General features: G+C 40.9%; 1 long non-coding RNA gene across 1 annotated transcript; it reads right to left on the bottom strand.

Annotated features, from left to right (window-relative positions):
- Nucleotides 1-18,813: 18,813 nt before the first annotated feature.
- On the bottom strand, nucleotides 18,814-19,809 carry LOC127492083 (uncharacterized). Its single transcript, XR_007921116.3, has 2 exons — nucleotides 19,486-19,809; nucleotides 18,814-19,135 (listed from the first exon to the last, which is right to left on the bottom strand). It is a non-coding gene; the product is annotated as an uncharacterized LOC127492083 (long non-coding RNA).
- Between the last annotated feature and the right edge of the window lie 663 nt (nucleotides 19,810-20,472).

Raw genomic sequence — 20,472 nt, 5'->3', positions numbered from 1 at the left:
AATGATCTTTATGCCAAAGTGGCTTATTTCCGGGTAGCCAATCCTGATCTGTTGTACCCTGTAGAGACAGAAGATCACATTGGCCAAATAACTTAAGGAGTACAAGGAGCCAGGCAATTTTTTCCAGGCCCCCTGCCTGCTTCTATCCCCTGTTTAATCTCTGTGTGTTTTTTCCAGGCTCTGCCTGTTGAGGTTTCTACATGACAGTTTCAGCAGTCTTTGTCTAGTGTTTTTGGTACTTCTTTTAGTTTCTAGGTAGAAAAAAAATCTTCTGTTATCTGAAATGTAAGGTAGGTAGAAAAACAGCATTAATTCTTCAGTTGCTAGGATTGAGGCGTTATGAATATTTAGACAAAGAAATGGAATTATCTAATACCTGGTGATTACATTGAGGCTATTTAATTCACTGTTTCCCTCTGAGACATATGCAGCTGATAGAGCATATTCCATTTTGAACACATTTGCACAGAGAGGTTCATTTTCTTTTTTAAATGAAAAGCCAACGTACTGGGTGATTCATATTTCTAGGGAAATATTCCTATAGGCATTTTTATCAATGAATAAGTATTCAACTTCAAAAAGTGAGTTTTTAATAAGAAGGAAGACTGGCTCATTTATTTTATGATACTTCTTGGTGAATGATCTCCAGGACCTTGTTTTTTTTGGTTTTTGGTATTTGTTGTTGTTGTTTTGTTTTGTTTTTTAATATGATATCCAGGGGCCCCACTCCTGGCAAACACAAGTCTTAGGGAAAGCTCACCTCTACTTGTCCACATGGAGAACCAGTCAATTCCAGCAGCAAACACAGATGAGGGCATGGCTGTACCATGACTATTGAGATTCTGGGGAGGGCCCCAGTGGACTTTGCTCCATACCAACCTGGGGATGGGCCCTCAGTGTTGGACCTTCCTAATTCCAGAAATCTGCCTGTTAGGTCACAGATGGTCTTCTTCAGGCCTTTTTGAGAGAGAGACAGACAGACAGACATGGAGAATACACACTCAATAAATGACTGCATACCTTGAATGTAACTAAGGAGAAGGTGGACAACCCAGTGGAAAGACAAATGATCTGAGTAAGCATTTACAGTATGGGCTGCTCTGCTTGTGTCTAATGCAGCTTAAGGACACCCTAAAAAGGATGAAATTTGTTTCCAAATAAAGGAGTCCCCCAAAATTCCCCAAATAATATAAATATGATATATCTATCTCCTAAGTTGAAATCCATACCATCATGCAAATAAAGATTAGCAAATGTGCAAAGAAACAGAAAAATGTGATCCAAGTGAAGAGAAAATTCAATGAATAGAAACAGAGCCAGAGCTTATCTAGATTATAATAAAATAACAATCTGAAGACAACATTCTGCATGTCTAAGAAGGTGGAGGAAAACGTGAGCATGTAAAGAGGCAGAAAATACACCAAAAATTATTAAAATAAAATTGTCGACTAAAAAAATAAAACATCAAGAAAGAAAAACCAGGTGGGAATAATCATAGGTTGGATGTTGGCAAAAAAAAATCATAAACTCGACACAACATCAAAGGTGCAAAACTGGAAGCAGAAGATACTTATCAAGAAAAGGTATTGGAAGAATATCAACACTCCTCAGGGAATCTCAAACAGCTCAAAAAACGTGTAAGTGCAGTTTGTGTAGGAAACAAGAGGGCAGTCAGGTAAAACATTCAAAGAAGTCATGGCCAAAAATGCTCTCGTTTGATAGAAATAGCAAGCTTGCAGGGCTGGGCATTTAGTCTCACAACTGAGATGCTGGTTAGGACCCCTGAATCCCTGCATTGGAATAGCTGGGTGAGAGCCCCAGCTCTGGTTAATGAATCCAGCTTCCTGCTGATGCAGACCCTTGGAGTTGCTGGTAATAGCTCAAATAGCTGGGTCCACCAGTAGGGGATACCTGGACTGAGTTCCGAAATCCCGAGCATTTGGGGAGTGAACCAGTGGATGGGGACATTCTCACTCACTCAGGCTGTCTGCCTCTCAAAAACTCAAATTTTAGAGATTGATTTATTTATTTCAGAGTCATAGTTGACCAACAGAGAGGGAGAAGCAGATCTTCAGAAGCCAAGAGCTTCATCTGGGTCTCCCATGTGGGTGGCAGGGGCCCAAGTACTTGGACTATCTTCTGCTGCTGTTCCCAGGCCATTTGTAGGGGACTGGATTGGAAGTTGGGCAGCCAGGCCACAAAACGGCACCCATATGGGATGCCAGTGTTGCAGGCAGTTGCTTTGGCCACTGTACCACAACACTGGCACCAAAGAGTTTGAATTAAATCATCAATGCACCTGTAGTTTTCAGAAACACAGCAAATCCCAGTACATGAGATGTGAAGAAATGACCAAGATACATCATTACAAAACAAAACAAAACCCTTAAAAATCAGTGACAAAAAGAAAGGAAAACTAGTTGGAGGGAAGCAAACACATCCACGAAAACAGGGACACCCAGTTTATTGTAGAACCTTATACCTTAGTACAACTGGCAAAAACTTCATGGTATGATATTTCTGCGCAGTCATCAAAATGCAGGAAGTACCAGGAATTGGCAGAGCAAAATTTCCTTGCCCTTTTAGGGCAGCATAAATCTATAAACCACTTTGGAAAACTCTTTGACAGGGTCTCCTAGCACTGATCATGTACATTGTGCCCAGAAAATTATACTCCCAATACAAAGCTCAGGAAACATGTGTACCTGCTCAGCAAATTGCCTGTTTCAAACGGGCTGTTAGTAATTGCCCACCTTGGTAGCACCTCAGTGCACAACAAGGACAGACTGAGTAATGCAGTACGCTTGATTCATACTGTGGAGAACCGTACGGAAATGAGAAGAGCAGTACTGGTTAACCTGGTCACCTGGTCAGTCTCAGAGGTGACACTGTGGTGCCACACGTGAATACAGATCCTAAGACTTATAAGGTTCAAGGCGGGCAAGGCTAACTCAGGTGTTGTAAATCATAGATGTCATGATGCTTGTTTGTGGGAGGGAGAGCTGGATGGGGCCATGAGGGAAAGCTGGGAGCACCTATTTCTGGGTTTGGGGGTTTGCAACAGGTGTGTTCAACTTGTGAACTTTCTTCACTCTGTATACTGTGTGCTGCTCTGTATGTCATACTTCAACAGAGTTTCAAAAATATGGGTTTAAAAAAGTAAGAAACTGTCCCAGACTGAAAGGGTATACATGGAGCACTTGACAATTTTTACCTGTGATGAGTAGAGGAAAGAGAATGGAATTAAAAGAGGGAGGAAAGAAAGAGATTGATGTTCAACTGTGGCTGATCTCCTTCTATCAAATGGATTTTTATGCTTTTGAAATGCGCTCTTGGGTTTGAAGTACTACCTTTCAAGCATTCTTATTTTTCATCCCAAATTTTTCCTTACTAAAGCCTTGTGCCTGCTGTTCTCCCAACCAACCTTCTCACTAACCACCCCCAACCCTGCCACCGTGAGCAGCAATGGAGGTCAACTTTAATTCACTGGTGGTGAAATTATATCACATAGTCTAAATGGCCTTTTAAGGACATGCTATAAATCTTCCAACCAAAACATAGTGTCCTTAGCATTCCCATATATTTAATTACACCATTTTCCTTAAAACCATACTTCATATTCTCATTTTAATCCAACAATGGAGCTAGCACAGGAAGGCTCTGAACTTAGTATTTTGTTTAATAGGCAGCTTGCTAATTATGTAGAAAGTTCAAATGAGCATTCCAAATTCCTAAGAAAGTTTAACTATGACCACTTATAAATCTCTAAAATCCTCAATGAGAAAACTTAGAAATACTAAGTTCAAATGAAGTTTTTTTGTTTGTTTGTTTGTTTGTTTGTTTGACAGGCAGAGTGGATAGTGAGAGAGAGAGACAGAGAGAAAGGTCTTCCTTTTTGCTGTTGGTTCACCCTCCAATGGCCGCCACGGCTGGTGCGCTGCAGCCGGCGCACCGCGCCGATCCGAAGGCAGGAGCCAGGTACTTCTCCTGGTCTCCCATGGGGTGCAGGGCCCAAGCACTTGGGCCATCCTCCACTGCACTCCCTGGCCATAGCAGAGAGCTGGCCTGGAAGAGGGGCAACCGGGACAGAATCCGGCGCCCCTACCAGGACTAGAACCCGGTGTGCCGGCGCCGCTAGGTGGAGGATTAGCCTATTGAGCCACGGCGCTGGCCAAATGAAGTTTTTATACAGAAGAAAATAGAAATAAATCAGTTCAAGAGACATCAGAAAGAATGGGAAAAATGTTTGCAAGCTAAGGGTTAATATCCAAAATGTATAAGAATTTCTGAAAAAATCAACAGCAAAACAACAATCATCCCATTAAGAAATGGGCAAAGGACCTCAATAGACAGTTCTCAAAAGAAAAAATGCAAATAGTCAACAAATATTTGCAAATATTTGCATGGGGAAATACAAATCAAAACCTTCAATGTGGCATCACCGCACCATATCAGAATGACTTATCAAGAACAGTAACAGTGGTAAGGATATGGAGAAGATGAAATCTTAGGCACTACCAATGGGAATGTGAATTAGAAATGCAATGCCTCTATGATCCAGCAGTCTACACTCAAAACACATGAACTCAATCTATCAAGGAGACACCTGCTGCACCATGTTTATATCAGCAGTGTTCACAATAACCAAAATACGGAATCAACCAAGGTGTCCATTAAATGAATGGATAAAGAAAATATGGTATAGAATGCAATGGAATATTAATTAACTATTTAACAAAGAATAAAAGCCTGTCATTTGCAGCAAAGTGGATGGCACTGGAGTTAAGTACGCCAGACACTGAAAGGTAGATACCGCATGTTCTCCCTTATATATGGATGCTAAAAAACAAGACCTCAATCTGCACAGAACATTGATTACTAGAGGCTAGGAGGGAAGAAGGGAGGGATAAAAGGAGTATGGATTAAAAAAAAAAAATGGGGGGGCCGGCGCCATGGCTCACTTGATTGATCTTCTGCCTGCGGTGCCGGCATCCCATATGGGCGACAGGTTCTAGTCCCGGTTGCTCCTCTTCCAGTCCAGCTCTCTGCTGTGGCCCGGGAAGGCAGTGGAGGATGGCCCAAGTGCTTGGTGCCTGTGCCTGCGTGGGAGTCCAGGAAGGAGCACCTGGCTCCTGGCTTCGGATCGGCGCAGTGCTGGCTGTGGTGGCCATTTGGGGAGTGAACCAGCAGAAGGAAGACATTTCTCTCTGTCTGTCTCTCACTATCTAACTCTATCTGTCAAATTAAAAAAAAAAAGCATATGTGCTGTACCTGCCTCTTTAAAAAAAAAATAGGGGAAACTGGGTGTAATTCATTCACTGTGAGAAATATGCTAATATGTGCTGTTAACGGGAAGTAGGGGGAGGGGTGTATGGGAACTCATGTTACTACCTTATAATTTTTGTTTTGTAAAATTGAAATAAATAATAAAAATACTGATAACCACGTAAAGTCCTGGCAGACTCAGATGTTCAAACATGGAGGTCCAGTTTTAATTTATACTCTATCCTCTGCTTTCTGCAGCACTGATGTTCTAAAATAGTGTGAATGCTTAACTTTAATAGTGACTAGGAGCCTAGAACCAAATAGTGGTGGAAACTTTGCCTTGTAGATCAGTTGTGAGTTTTTTTTTATTGTAAGCATCATCTTACAGTAAAACTATAATATAAAAATCTAAAAGGAGAGCGGCCTTATGTACTCAGAATGAGAATATGTATATATCATAATATTTTTAATTCCCTAAGAAAAGCAGGAAGTAACATTAAAGAAATTGGCTTGAAAGCACTGTGAGCACACCATCAATGCACAAAAAGACAACTTATCCCATAAATGGTGCTAGGGAAAACTGGATGCTGCATGTAGAGGAATGAGACTCCTGGGTCTCACCATATACAGATATATACTCAAAGTGGATGAAAGACTTGTATGGAAGATTCAAAGAGCTGGCATTGGGGTGAGTGAGAATACCTGCCTGCAATGCAGGTATCCCATATGAGCACTGATTCAAGTCTCAGCTGCTCCACTTTTGATCCATCTCCCTGCTAATGTGCCTGGGAAAGATGCCAAAGATGGTCCATGTGCTTGGGCCCCTGCCATCCATGTGGGAGACCTACATGGAGTTCTTGACTTCTGGTTTCCAGCTGGCCAAACATTGGCTCGTAGGGTCATTTCATGAGTAAAACGGTGGATAAAAGACAGATGATCTCTCTCCCGACCCTACCTCCACCTAACCATGCCTTTAAATAAATAAATCTTTAAAATAAATAAAATGTAAAATTCAAAACTATAAAACTACTAGAAGAAAACTAATGGAAAACACTCTATGATACTGGTCTGGGCAAAGAATTTATGGACAAAAAAATCTCCCAAAGAGCAGAATGAGGTATCTTCTCACTCCAGGCACAGAGGTAACATCTCAGAGAACAGAACAGAACAGAACAACCACAATAATGGGGAAAAAAACAGGTGAGAAATGTTGGTGAAGATGCAGGGAGAAAGAACTCTCTCACACTGTTGGTGGAAATGGAAATTGGTACAGCCACTAATCGAAAACAGTATGGAGTTTACTAATAATAATACACCTGAAGATAGAACCCTGTTTTCCAGCAATCCCTTTGTTGGTTATTTATCCAAAGAAAAAAAAAGCAGTATATCAAAGAGATATCGGCACTCCCCTGTTGATGGCAACATTATTCATTAATAGTCTTGATACAGAAACAACTGAGGTGTTCATTGATGGATAGACTGATAAAGAAAATATGCTACGTATTTTAGAAATGGAATCTTATTCAGCCATAAAAAGAACAAAATCCTGTCATTTGCAAAAACACGGATGGATGTGGAGATCATAATGTTAAGAGAATTAAGCCAAGAAAAGAAAGACAAATAAGATTTCTCTCAGACATAACAGAAATATAGAAGCATGGTTACCAGAGGCTGGTGGGGGGGGTGGGGGGGGAGGGAGCTGGGAAGAGGCTGGCTATTGGCGACAAATTCACAGCTGCAGAGGAAGAACAAACATTGATGTGCTATTGCACAGAGAGCCAGTGTAGCTAACAATATTGTATGATGTAACCCAAAAGAGCTTGGAGAGAAGGTTTTGCATTTTCTCCTCATGAAGATATGATAATTGTTAGAGATGATGGCTGATCTAAGTATCCCTAGTTGATCCATGCATAATCTATAAATGTACCAAGCATCACATGTACCCCATAAAGATGTACAATCATTGTCAATTAATCTTTTTGAAAGAAAAATGTTTTCATGGAATTCTGTGGGAAGTTTAATGCTCTAGTAATGAGTTTTTATGGTAGACACTTACTAAATTACTGCAGTGTTCACGGTCTGGTATGAAATGAACATTTGGTATTATAAACTTTGTTTAAATGTGGATAATAATAAGTTCAAGCCCTAAATATATATATATTTGAAGCATTTCAAGCTTGCTGAAATGACATGTCACTGAGGAGTAATTCTGTTACTCTTCCTCATTAATAATTAAAAACTAGCCTCGCAAGGTGATACTTTAAACAATCACTTCCTTATACCCACATATAACACTAATTCCACTCAGGACAAATTCATCTCATGATTTAATGTGAGTTCCAAGTCATAGCAGTTACAGGTACAGAAACAGCCTAAAACTCATGCTTTATGCCACATTTAGCAAACCACAATTGTTCTCTCCTTGCATTTGCTTCCTGCCTCATGTATCTCCTAATCTTTGATGTGCATATTGAAAATCTCACAAGTTCTCTGAAATTGATTGCATCTTCACATTTAAACTAGACAAATCTTATTTATTTGCCTGAATCACACATACTTCAGAAAATCCAAAACCTCAGGAAGTTCCTTAAATTCATATTGTCTAGAAATGCATGATTAAAAGAACACACTAGCTCACCCTGAGAGAAACAAGTTTATTTTTTTCAACTTTTATTTAATAAATATAAATTTCCAAAGTACAACTTTTGGATTATAGCGGCTTTTCCCCCCATAACCTCCCTCCCACCCACAAGCATCCCATCTCCCACTCCTTCTGCCATCCCATTCTTCATCAAGATTCATTTTCAATTATCTTTATATACAGAAGATCAACTTGGTATATACTAAGTAAAGATTTCAACAGTTTACACCCACACAGATACACAAAGTATAACGTACTGTTTGAGTACTAGTTATACCGTTAATTCACATAGTACAACACATTAAGGACAGATATCCTACATGGGGAGTAAGTGCACAGTGACTCCCGTTGTTGATTTAACAATTGACACTCTTATTTGTGACATCAGTGATCAACCGAGGCTCTTGTCATGAGCTGCCAATTCTATGGAAGCCTCTTGAGTTCATGAACTCTGATCTTATTTAGACAAGGCCATAGTCAGAGTGGAAGTTCTCTCATCCCTTCAGAGAAAGGTACCTCCTATTTGGTCCGTTCTTTCACTGTGATCTCACATCTCACTCACAGAGAGCTTTCATTTAGGGTTTGTTTGTTTGTTGTGTTTTTTTTTTTGTTTTTTTGTTTTTTGTTTTTTGTTTTTTTTTGCCACAGTGTCTTCGCGTTCCATGCCTGTGAAACTTTCATGGGCTTTTTAGCCAGATCCAAATGCCTTAAGGGCTGATTCTGAGGCCAGAGTGCTGTTTAGGGCATCTGCTATTTTATGAATCTGCTGTGTATCTCACTTCCCGTGTTGGATCGTTCTCTCTTTTTTAATTCTATCAGTTATTATTAGCAGACACTAGTCTGAAACAAGTTTGTCTTATGTGAAGACTGCTTTCTGTCAGGGTAGGAAGAACTCTTTGAAACAAGCTGCGCTCTTCCATACTATGCAGAATTACTAGACTGTAGTTAGGTTGGTTTCTGGTTGGAATGTGGCAGCATATTACAACATGAAGGTCTCAAGGCAGAGCAGTAAGAAGAAAACAGGCTAGTCACAAAAACCTGTGTGTGTTCATGTGGTCCTGTGAATACTACAAGGGGACTTCAGAAATTTTTTGGAAGAACAGAATTAAAAGATCATTTTGTTAAGGGAAAAAATTTGAGATCCATGTGCAGTTATTTAATAATGTACATGTTCATGAACTGCAGGAAGACTCCATGGAAGTGGAAAAGGTGGAAAAACAGAACTGTTCCCCATCAGTCTTTCTCATCAGACATTCAAGTCTGTGTTAGCAAGGGATAGTGTGTGTTCATCCTGTCTCATTTCTGATTTGTAAGGACAGTTTGCTTTTAAGCTGTTATGTAAAGCTCAGTGCTAATTTATTCCTTATCTAAAGAGCCTAATTTACATCATGATTATTTGTTAGGCTCTAAAGATAGATAATTGTTCTCACCTTTTCCCTCTCTTAACTCAGCTTTTTAACACCTTTTCCAGAGTTTGCATAGATGATTTTTTTCATTTAAAAAATGGTCCTCAAGGAAGCTCTCTGTCCACTTTGCAAGTTAGAGTACATAAAGCATGTGTTAATATTAGAACTTAGAGAATTATTTTATCTGTATTTCACTAACATGGGTGTTGTCATTTCCTGACAGTAAATATAGATCACCCTAGGAAAATGGTACATGGCCTCTCCCTGGTGCTGAAGATGGCAGAGAACACACACACCACTGAAGATTTTTACCATAATTGTACAAAATCACTTTCCAGAATCAATTCTCTGAAAATTTGAATTACCTGTTAAACACTTTCCCTTTGCAAACAACTAATTAAGTACAAGAAGAATGTATATGCAATGCATCACACTTCCTATTTTTAACACTGGCTGGAAAATATGGCCAAACTCATTAATTCAGTTGAAAGGAAAATGTCTACACCATTGTATATTTTCAAAAGAACTGAAAACCTCCATTTAAATTCAAGACGTGAATGGCATGAAATAGAACCTCATCCATGATATTCTTGTTTCCTACTATAATTTGATTGCCTCATTACCCACTTAGGATAATCTCTGTACCTTTTCTTGGTACTTACTTAAAAACATTTTTTGTAGAATCCAAGTCTCCCTGGTGTTTGAGAGAACATGCAACAAGTGTTTCTGAGATTTCACAGGGCAGTTTTCATAGGTTTGGGGGGCATTAGATTATAACATGCAGAGTATAAATTCCAGGCAGAGCATGAATCTTGACTCCAGTAATTTCCAGCTGTGTGATTTGCACAATGTATTTAATGTCTCTGGGCTCCTGCTTCCTCCAGTATAAATGCATAAAATAGTAGCAGAGCAAGGTATTGTTAGGAGGATTAAATGAGTTCATTTGAGTTAAACACATAGAAAAGTATTTAATATACTATATTAATAAGTGCTATATTTTCATTTGTATGTTATTTACTATATGTTCATTAAATTCTATTTTTCTCTATGGGAATACTGAATACTGACAAATACAAACAGTATTTAGAGAGGTAGTTATCTTTATGTGGGGAAAAATCAGCAAGGAATAAATTGTAGTACGTTGAGTATGAACTACTGATAAACCAAAATAAGGAATAGTAAAGAAATAGGTAAAAAGAGTCTGAAGAAGAAATGGATGACCATCTAGACAAAAGGGGTGGCAAGCGCAGAGAGAGGACGCGGGTGGAAAGGCTGTGTGGTGCAGCAGGGCTGTTCTCAACAGCAGACGTGGAGGCGGGTGGTCAATATCCATTAATGGGTTACCAGAGAGCTGGTGCTATGAAGATTAAAGTCTTGAAAACATAGGTACACTTTGTTCTAACACAAAACCACAGAGCACAGGAATGCTGGCTAGCTTTGTTCTTGCTCCCAAACATTGACATTGCCAAAAACCAGTCATGATACCTCATTTCTCTGTCACTTCCGATTTGCAAGGCCTTTCAAGTGTGCCCGTCGCCATTCGAAGGCCGGGTCCTCACGCCTGCAGAGGCACTCACAGCCAGCCTCTCTCGGGTCCAGGGTGTGTTTCAGAGTTCCCAGAGCAGTTCTGCTGGAGTGCTCCTCTACGTGCTGCTCGGAAGAAGCAGGACAGAGTTTGTTCACTGTGCCAATGAGACGTTCCAGGTACAGCCAGGCACATGATTTCCCTGAAGGCAGACTGAGTTCTTATAACCTGGACTAGATTGGAAACCACGGTCTCCTAAGTCCTACTTGAGGTCTCTTTTTATGGTATCCGCATCAGGGATGGTGAGCAAAATGACCTGAAATAAGTTATCCTTGTATGCTTTCACATCCTGGGCACCATTCAGTATCCTCATGACCCATCTCGTAGACCTTCTCAGCAGCGTGGTGGGAGACAGGTGGTGAGCCATCCTTTCCTGGAGCTGGGTTGTGGACAGTGTTGGGTTGTACCGCCGTGTTTGTGAACCATCAAATATAGGGCAGCAGAAGCTGCTGCTTTTATATATGGCAAGACTTAAAACAATGTGTGGATTTAAAAGAAAATACGAGGGAATCATAGTTCGGAGATTATTTGGATATGGAAAATCATAAAAGGGATGAGTATGATTTAGAAAATGATATGTTAGTCCCTACTGCTGTCTGATCTCGGCCCCTGCTTCATGTTTTCTTGGCCTGTGAATTACTTGAGAGTTCCTTCCTGTAACTGTATCACCATGTCAGCCAGTCTGCTGGACAGATTGATCTAACACGCAGGCTACAATTGGGATACATACTTGAGTTACCAGCTTCATGATAAACCCTGGGGAGTGGGGGCAACTGATGCCCGGAGTTGGAATGTGGTGGTCTCTGCACACTCATGAACTTGCAGGTTCTGGCCTACAGCCAAGTCCAGTGTCCGCCTCCAGCAAAGATCCCCCACAACCACAGACACAGTGTCTGAGAGGACATTGGTCATGGCCTCATCTGTGCAGGTCATGGAAATATATGCACAGTAAAAATAATCTCCTGACTTTTTCACAAGCATTTGATGCCTTGTGCAGTGCAGTGTTGGTCCAACAACAAGTTACCATGGCAGCAAGTTCATCTCTAACTCCCAGTTTTTTTATTTTTATTTTTATTTTTTGTTTTGACAGGCAGAGTGGACAGTGAGAGAGAGAGACAGAGAAAGGTCTTCCTTTGCCGTTGGTTCACCCTCCAATGGCCACCGCAGCTGGCGCACTGCGGCTGGTGTGCTGCGGCTGGCGCATCATGCTGATCCGAAGCCAGGAGCCAGGTGCTTCTCCTGGTCTCCCATGTGACTCCCAGTTTTTTTAAAATGTGTGTAACATCAAATTTTTTTTTTAAAGATTTATTTTTTTATTTGAAAGAGTTATACAGAGAGAAGGAGAGGCAGAGAGAGAGAGAGAGAGGTCTTCCATCTGCTGGTTTGCTCCGCAGTTGGCCGCAACAGCTAGAGCTGCACTGATCCGAGGCCAGGAGCCAGGAGCTTCTTCCGGGTGCACCCACGTGGATGCAGGGGCCCAAGGACTTGGGCTGTCCTCCACTACTTTCCCAGGCAATGGCAGAGAGCTGGATTGGAAGTGGAGCAGCCAGGCCTTGAACCAGCATCCATATAGGATGCTGGCACTGCAAGTGGTGGCCTTACCCCTAAGCCACAGTGCTGGCCCCTCAAGATGATCTTAAGGTAACCACAGTACCCAATTGCAATTTGAACATCCGCCTGCATAGTCCTCAAAGTGCAGCTTTCTGCAGGCTCGGGTGCTCTGTGATTACCGTGGTGCCTTCTGGCGTAAGTGTGCTTTAGGAAGAATCAGCGAAGTTCGTCTCTGGGACATATGCGGTGGCATAATGGACTCATTCTCTGCTTTCCTGAGTCTGAGGCAGGGTCTGAAATGCTCACTGCTTTAGATTGTGGTTCTTGAGTTTGCAGACCTTTGAGATACGTGCTAGAAAATAATTGCAAGGGAACAGGGAGAAACACCATCTCCTTATAGAAAAAGAACAACAAGGTTGCTGTGGCAACCTGCCTATAAAGGTTTATGAATAGTTTATGCATACGGAAGCTGACGCTTGGGTCCAGATTCACAAGCAAAACTGTATTCCCCTACATAAACTACAGTGAATTCAGAGATAAGAAAGTCAACATAGATCAGCGCGAACGGCGAGAGCTCTGGGGTAAGACAGCCCGGGCTCACGTCTTTCCTGGAATTTTGCCTTCTCCCAGGGACTTTATCGCCTCTCTTTATAATGACCAAGAAGAGCTACCTTGCTCTTACCCAGAGTGCTCCAGGACGTTTCCTCTTCTGTCAGTGTCAGGCCTGCTCTGGAAGGCGCTGCGTTTTCGGTAAAGGTGTTGAGCCTCAGTTCTTCTGCCTCCACAGCAGTCATGGCCTGTGGCCTCCTGAACCTTAGGACTCGGGTCTGACCGCAGAGCCACGCATGGTCTCCCGGAAGAGGTGCAAGTGCTGGGTGCTGGGTTCCTTGGCTTTCTGGCTAAGATTTCTCCTGTGATTCCTGTCCTTTGAGCTGACTGTGTAATTAAAGAGATTTTAATGTGCATTTTTTTCTCTTCCTGCTTTCCTGTGCATAGTTTGCCTTATTATTGGGCATCTTCCACTAGAGACATCTTGTGGCCTGTAGACTCACTGTCATACCTGTCTACTTTTAAAATGCTATTGCTGTGAAAACAAAGGGTGCCTTGGTGAGTGTGTATAAAGAAAATGGAATCTGGTTTTAAGTGAATGAGCGCATTGGTAGTAAAATAAGTTAAGGCAGTATTTGGACCTAATTAGTAGATTGCTAAATAATACTGCATGTACTTTATAAAACAACAAGCCCACAAAAGTTGTTCTAGAATGTACATAATGAGATGATGAGTTCCTTAAACGAGTTCCTTCATGTATGACAAATGATGGTTCAGAGGATGAGCCCTGAAGGCGAAGGGTTCTTTGCTTTCAAACATCTTCATCAATAATCCAATTTTTGAAAAAAAGTTTGTGATGAGAAACATGGACTGGAAAATACAAAATCAGAAATGTACGTATTTCTAATGACATTATGGAAATAATTTTGGTATTGTATCATGGAACTTGTTAGAATTAATACAGAACTAAGACCAGCATTGTGGTGTGGTGGGTTAAACTGCTGCTTGCAACATGGGTATCCAGTATCACAGTGCCAGTTCTTATCCCAGCTGCTCTGCTTCCAGTCCAGCTCCCTGCTAATGTGCATGAGAAGGCAGCAGAAAATGACCCAAGTGCTTGGGTCCCTCCCCCCATTATAGGGGATCTGTAGGGGTTCTTGGCCTCATCCTGGCCCCCTTTTGGCTGTTGTGGTCATTTAGGGAGAGAATAGCAGATGGAGGATTTCTCTCTCTTGGGTCTTTCCTTTATCTATTTGTCATTCTGCCTTTCAAATAAATAATCTCTTAAAAAATTAAAACAATATTTTTCTGCAAAATTCCTTTCAGTATTATTGGACTGAATTATTCTCTCTATATAGAATATTAGCTTCATGGCATTTTTTTCTAGTCTTATTTTCCTTTGAATTTATTCACTCTTACATGAGTTTGATGCATGTGTGTAACATTTATTTGATAACTCCTGGGTGGAGTTTGTGACTTCTGGCTTCTACCTGGCCCAGCTCTGGCCATTGCAGCCATTTTTGGAGTAACTAGCAGATGAAATAAGTCTATCTATGTCTCTCCCTCTCTCTTTCTCTGTAATTCTGCCTTTCAACTAAATAAATAAACCTTGAAAAAATACAATAATTCAATGTCAATCTTTAATCCAGGATCCATTGGTGTTAGGGGAGATGGTGGCTTATGGTAGAGTGCAGTTGTGTTTTGGGCCAAAAATATCAGTGAGGAAAGATGCTGACTTTAAAGGTTAACTATTCTATATAAATAAAGCAATGTTAGATTTAAACTAAAAAGCCCAAAATAGGACTTTCTGCTCTGCCTTTTGTAAAGACCATAGACCATTTTTCCTCAAGCTGTTTGTGCCTCAGTGTCTAATTCTACAAATCAAACTAATAAACCTCGGCTTTAATATTGTGAAAATAAACTAGATCATTTAATTGGTTTTTTGTACTGCTCAATAATTTTTGTCATTTTAATTTTTTCAAATTAGGTTTTTACATACAACAACAGAGCTATTAAGTGGATAAATTACTTTCATCAATTATTGAGACAACAGTTTCCTGTAACACAGTTAGAATAGAATTTGACCCCAATTATATTGACTTGTCCATCAGTATGTAGTTTGCCATGGTGGTATCTGCTTGTGTTAACTGGGCTGAGCCACTGCTGTATCCCCACCAGTGTCTTAATCTGTGAAACCTTCTACTGAAGAAAAAAAGTCAGGCTAAGAAAGCACTAATCCCTTGAAATTCACTTTGGAAAATGTTGTGCTCATCTCATATTGCCAGACCTCACAAGCCATCCGAGATTGGCAAGTTCTTCTGATAGAACTGAAACTGCATTCCTTTCCCTTTCCTGGAGAAGGAGCTTGGAAAGCACCCACGTTGCAGACAGTCTGCACAAGACTCTAGCAAAGAAAAAAAAATCAGCCGCTCTGTGCAAAGGCAAATTCTTAATCTACACACGGTTTTCTATAGAGGAGGTTGCCTGTAAGTTAGGAGCATGGCGGGTGGGTGGCAAATGCCATTGCTTAATCACTGCAAGATTTGTTCTGGTCCTTGAATACCAGCTGAGGCTAAGCCATGGTCAAGGCACCAACAAATCCAAGATTGGGAGCAGCCCAAGCCTGCTGTGTCAATCACTGAGAAGAGGTGGTTCGTGACTCTTGATTAGATGAGAACAGGCTGGAAAAGATGGCTGAGATGGTCACCCTGGGGATACTAGCAATTGTGTTTTTTGGGTGAGAGATCAAAGCATGAAAAACAGTGTTCTGTCTGCCACAACCTAAAACTCCGGGCGGCCGTATTTAGTGTGGTCTGCAGATGGGTGCGGTCCATGAGTTGTCTGACGCCAATATGATACATAAGGTTAAAGTGAGCATTTGGAAATTCACAGCGCTTTGGCAAAGTAATTTTATGACTGTTAAATCTAATAATAAAAAATGGGGCCTCTATTTTGGATGTCTTTCCAGTACTTTTTTTCATGTAATTTCTTTTCATTATATTTTACAAAAAATGTCAGTCAATGGCAGACTGAAAATTAAAAAAACAAAATGAATCTTTCACTCCAGGTTTTCCTCTATGAGAATTTTTTAAAAGCAAGTGCTTAAATGACAATGTTGAAAGATAAAATGAGAGACAGATAAAGATTATGTAGTTATAATCCATCATGCTGCTCCTGAACTTTAAGACAAAATGAAATTTTTCCTGATTATTTGCTCTGTAAAATCGAAATGTTAGTGCCTGTACCACAGGATGGATGGAAAGACTGAATGAATGCCCCTGACCTTAGCAGGACACATCTGACCTCTGATCTGTCCTTTCCACCTTCGCATTGGCATGTCCTGCCCTTCCTTCCACCACACTTGAAATGCAAATCTATATCACCTGCAAACAGATTTTACTTGATTTTATGCTCTGTGCTTTAGAAGATTTTAAATAATAAGTGAAATGACTTTTCAAAGATCACCAAACTTTAGGGAAAAATATAGTCAGTTTTCAGAGTTCAGTGGCCATAAAGTAAAAATATACTAATTGCTGGAAAGAAGGAATATTTTATCTGACAGTCATATAAGAAAGAAATTTCTTCCTTTATAACCTGTGGAGACAATATAGTTTCAAGTGATAAGCAGTTTACAATTTGGCAAACACACAGACTTAAATAACTGGCTACACATCCTTAGACACTCCTGCTTTAGAGGGATGGGGTTCGTGACTGCCAACCAATAGACTATGGGGAAAGAGACGTTCTTTGACTTCTGAGGTCAGTTCAGGAAAGACCATTAGCTTCTGTGTGTTTTTTTTGGGGGGGGAACTCTTGTCCTTGGATATTTCCCATGACATTTCCTCTGAGACCCAGCCTCTATTTCTAGGAGAGGCTGCAAACCCTGGAGCTTTCGTAAGTATGTGCCCTGACTGAACTAGCTTTCCAGTGATCTCAGCCTGGGTGCCACACAGGATTGTAGCTCCCGGCTACTGAATTCACGTTAGCCATTCCGGCCCTACCATTAGCTGTCCACTCCCCCATTTCAAGTGCCCAGATGCTGTAAAGCTGAATGAAGTTCTCCCTGATGTTCTAATTCAAGTTCCTGATCCATAGAATTCATAAGCATAGAAAAATGATGGTTGCTTTATGCTTTCAAGTTTGGGGTGAATGTCTTGTGCCAGTAGGTAACCCCAGTGCTGACAATATTTATACAGTATCTGTGTATATAGAGACAGTGTTCATTTTTCCCCTTATTAAAACTCTCAGAAGACGCCATTGCCCTGAGGTGAAGCAAAACGTTGATGTTGATGACAGCTTAGACACAGAGGCCCTGCTACTTGAAGAAGAAAATGTTCTTTTATTTACTCTCTGCCTCAGTAAATACTGTGGCTCCTGGGAATCCATGTGGATTTGATCCAGGACTGCCGCCCCCTCAGGATAGATACCAAAACCCATGAATGCTCATGTCCCCTGTGCAAAATGACTATCAGTTTATTTGCATATAAGCCCATCTCCATTTTTGTATATATTGTAGATCATCTCTGGTTCAGTTACAGTATGTGGTATGATGTAAATGCTATGCTAATAGTTGCTGTACTGTATTGTTTGGAGAATTACAGTAAGAAAAAAGTCTGTACCTATCCAGTACAGGTGCGATTTTTTCCCCCTCAAGTGTTTTTGATGTGTGGTTGGCTGAATCCATGGATATGATTGGCTGGCTGTACTGTTCTGTCTGTGTCCACAACCTCGCCTCTACCTTCATGCATCTGCTCTTTCAAGGTTCATCTTGGCTGTTTTCTGTATCACCCCTTGACAACTCCACCTCATCCCAGGCAGAGCTAGGGTCTCCCTTGCATCTAACTCAGAATGCTGAGGGACATTCGTAGTGTTAAGAGTGTTCATGCATTTACCTGGCTGCCTCCCCGCTGACCTCAGCACAGTGTGAAGGTGAGGAGAGCCCTGATCTTCTCAGCTCTCCTGTTTTATCAGTGAACCAGGTGTGTGACGGGTACTCAGAAATGCTTACTGTGTACGTCAGTTGTGAAAAAACTTAGGTGGATGGTCTGCCCTAAGGGCTGCTCCTGGGTTACACACAAACTAGCAGGTGCCCTGTGCTGCCACACCAAGACTTAGGAACCTGTGTGAACAGACCAGTGAACTTAGATTTACCTCCCGTAACGCTCATTTAGCTAACAGCTTTTCCACAAGGACTCTGGAAAAGTTACTCCGTTCCAGACAACTCCTTTTTCTCAAAAAAAAAAAAAAAAAAAAAAAGGTACAGTGATCTTTCTACTCTAAAACACAAAGTAAATAAGCATTATAAATGATACTGTGACATTGTAACTTTTGGGGAAAGAAACACTGTTTTCCCCTAACATTTCTTAGTCACCAAAAATCAGATAGAACAAACTGAACTAGGGCCATGTTTTGAAAAATTACAAGTATTTTATTTGCCTGTGTATACCTGATAAAGGGGGATGGCAAGCTGAGGTCTTTCCTGACTTTTAAGTCTTACATGATCGATAAGTTTTCATCTTTTTCCCAGAGGTCTCATCTTTAGATACTACTTGGACTGAAATTGGCTCTGTAAGTTTACACTTTAAGGGTCATGGTTCTCTGAATGGTGGAAAACAGCAATAGGGGAATTGTTCAGAGGGCAGACTATACCTTACCACAGATGACTGCCTCCAACACATTCCCAACCAGCATCTGCCAGCTCCTCTCTTCTTTGTATGACTACAGTGAACCTTCAAACTGTCCCATTTTATGCACAAACTCCATTATTTTCAACTCAGTGGTAATTGCTCATGCAGTTTAATGACAATTGAAATATATTTTTAAAGATTTATTTATTTTATTTGAAAGAGTTACAGAGATGGAGAGACATAGAGAGAGATCAGCCTTCTGTCCGTTGGTTCACTCCTCAGATGGCTGCTACAGCCAGACCTGGGCCAAGCCAAAGCCAGGAACCAGAAGCCTCATCTGGGTCTCCCGTGTGGATAATAGGGGCCCACATACTTGGCCATCTTCTGCTTTTTCCAGGCGACTAGCAGGGAGCTGGATTGCAAGTGGAGCAGCCAGGACTTGAACCAGCACCCACGTGGGCTGCTGGTGTCTTAGGTGGTGCCTTCATTCACTCCACCACAATACTGGCCCCTGAAAAATAAGTTTGTTGTTTAATTTAGAATATTTTCCTATCTGTAAAAAATTGCTTGGATACCAAGCTTTTTCTAGTAAAATTAATGAAAATGCTTTTTCATAGAATGCTTTTTCACTTGGGTGTGGGAGTTTTATATACAAGTTCAGGTTGCAAAGACAGAGGCAGGTAGACCCAGAAGGAGGCTTCTGCAGCTGGGATGAAGGTGGCAGCTGTGGATGCAGTAAGCTGTAGTTGGAGTCTGGATACATTTATTTTGAAGACTGCATGGTTTGCTATTAGACCAAAAATGGAGCAAGAAAAGTCAGTGTCAAAAATAACTTCAAGTTCAGAGCTATCTAAAACTTACCTCCTGCTACATAAAAGGCAAGCTTGAGTCAGAGGTAGGAGCAGGTGTTTCTGATGTCCATCCTGGAGGACGTCCACTCTGTCCCCTCTGTCCTGCTGCTTCACAGGAGAGCATCTCAGTTGAATTCTCAGTAGCCGCTTTATGGCAGGAGAGCTGAAAGCTTTTTCCGTTACTGCAAAAAAAGAGGTCTTTGTCAGGATTTTTATTTGGAGAACTTAAAAATATCTATTCTGGGACACTGAGGACCTGCAGCTGCTTTGAGGACTTGCTCCTAAGATTCTAAATCTTCAACCAGTTATTACTGAGGTCAGAGAGAGAAAGAACATTGTTTTGATGTTCCTGCACATATTTTGGTTGACTCAAAATAACTCCACATGGTATAATTGAAAGAGCATTCAACTGGGAAGCAAACCAGCTTTTAGTTCTCAGTAATACTACCAATTGGATAAGTCATAAACTCTCTGGGATTCCAACTCCTCATCTCTAAAGTTTAAATGAGTAGGAGTTTTCAAATCGTTTATATAAATCTTGTGGAGCACTCGAAGTTCTTCCCCAAGAGCTGCCTTCTCCAGAGTCTGTGCTTACAAGCATGGCTGAGGTACTTTGTCTCCCTGATAAAGTCAAGGCAAAGTGTTACTCATTCCTGTAGCTCATGAAAACTTAGCATAACTTTAAAATCAATGATCCTCAAAGTTCTAGCTTGCAAACATTTAAATAATTATGTTGTCATGGGGTCTATATCTTGAAACACTTTTTGAAGCAGATGAGGTATCAATTGTGGTTTTTTTAAATGGATTTTAAAATAGGAAAGCTAATGTATTTGAACTTACATGGAAGGCAGTAGAATGGACACTCTACATACCTGGTTGTATTCTCACAATGAGTAGGCTTTATCATCTCTCATCTCATAGACTCGGACACCGAGGCTTAGGGAGGCTCAGTCACTTGTCTCAGGCCAGGTAATGCTGAGATGGCAATTCAAAACCA

Source organism: Oryctolagus cuniculus, chromosome 9 (genome assembly GCF_051225735.1).
Source record: "Oryctolagus cuniculus isolate XC-2025 breed Fujian yellow rabbit chromosome 9, ASM5122573v1, whole genome shotgun sequence".
Lineage (NCBI taxonomy): Eukaryota > Metazoa > Chordata > Mammalia > Lagomorpha > Leporidae > Oryctolagus > Oryctolagus cuniculus.
The sequence above is the reverse complement of the archived record's forward strand: the minus strand, read 5'-3'. Positions and strand labels throughout refer to the sequence as shown.